Below are 1,084 nucleotides of genomic sequence, written 5' to 3'. Positions count from 1 at the left end.
ATTTCAGTAAGCAAGGTTGTGCATCTGCATATCACAGGTTGTCAATGAGTCTCCCTCCAATCTTTATACTGTATTCTCCTTTATATAATCCAGCTTCTCTAATGATTTGATCAGTAAACAGATTGCTCAGGCAATTGATGACCCCATTCTCTGGGACTATGGAGCCTATGGTAATTTCCAGGGCTTGGGCCCATTGTTGGGTATTCAGATGAGCGTTTGTAACCCTTTAGGGTGTGCTCTGAAGTTCTGCATCTCAGGGGGGCTAGACCGTGCTCTCTGGTGACCAGGGAGTCAGTGGCTCTGCCATTCAGGAGGTAGGAGATCAGAGTCCTTCTTTGGTACCTAGGATGTGGTTCTCAAGCCATCTCACACTCCAGGAGTTGAGAAGGGCAGGCTCCTGCTGAATCTGAGGAGGCCAGGTTTGTGCCACTTGGAAATCTGGCTTTCTGTTACTCAGAAAGCTGGTGGCTGTGCCCTCTGAACACGAAGACATTTCTCCACATGCGAGATATCAGAAAGGCTTACCTCTGGAAAGTGTTGCCTCCACTCTCTCAAACTGAGGAGCCTGCTTCTCCTCGTCATGGATTTATCTGGTCTTAATATTCCCGCCCACTGTTCCTCTTGTCTCTCAGAACTAGCCAGCTGGACCTCTCATAGCCTGTGGCATGTTCCTATTGAGGCACTAAGCATATCACAGAAGTGGGACCTGGCACGGTGCCCCTGATCATAAAGCCCAGGAGGCCAACTCCTGGCCTCTTTGCAATCAGAAGGGTTTCATCCTAACATACTGTGGTATGGCAGGTGTTCAGCCATCCTTTGAAATGCAAAAGTCGGCGTCCCAAGTTTTGAAAATCACAGGGGATTGGCCAGGCCATGGTTCTCAGGCAGGCAATCACCTGGTCCCCTGGAATCCAATAGGCCTAAAGTAGCCATATCCTTTGGAGAGCAGAAACACCTGACTTTGCCCTCGGGATTCCTGGAGGTACTAAATCTGCCTTTGGGGCCAGAGAGGCAGTGGCCTCTCCCACTAGGCCCTAGAAAACACTTTCTCTCTGTTCTGGATCCCAGGAGGTTACATTCCCAA

Source organism: Echinops telfairi, unplaced genomic scaffold, assembly GCF_000313985.2.
Source record: "Echinops telfairi isolate 266 unplaced genomic scaffold, ASM31398v2 ScPeMD7_20;HRSCAF=75, whole genome shotgun sequence".
Lineage (NCBI taxonomy): Eukaryota > Metazoa > Chordata > Mammalia > Afrosoricida > Tenrecidae > Echinops > Echinops telfairi.
This window is presented reverse-complemented; position numbering follows the sequence as displayed.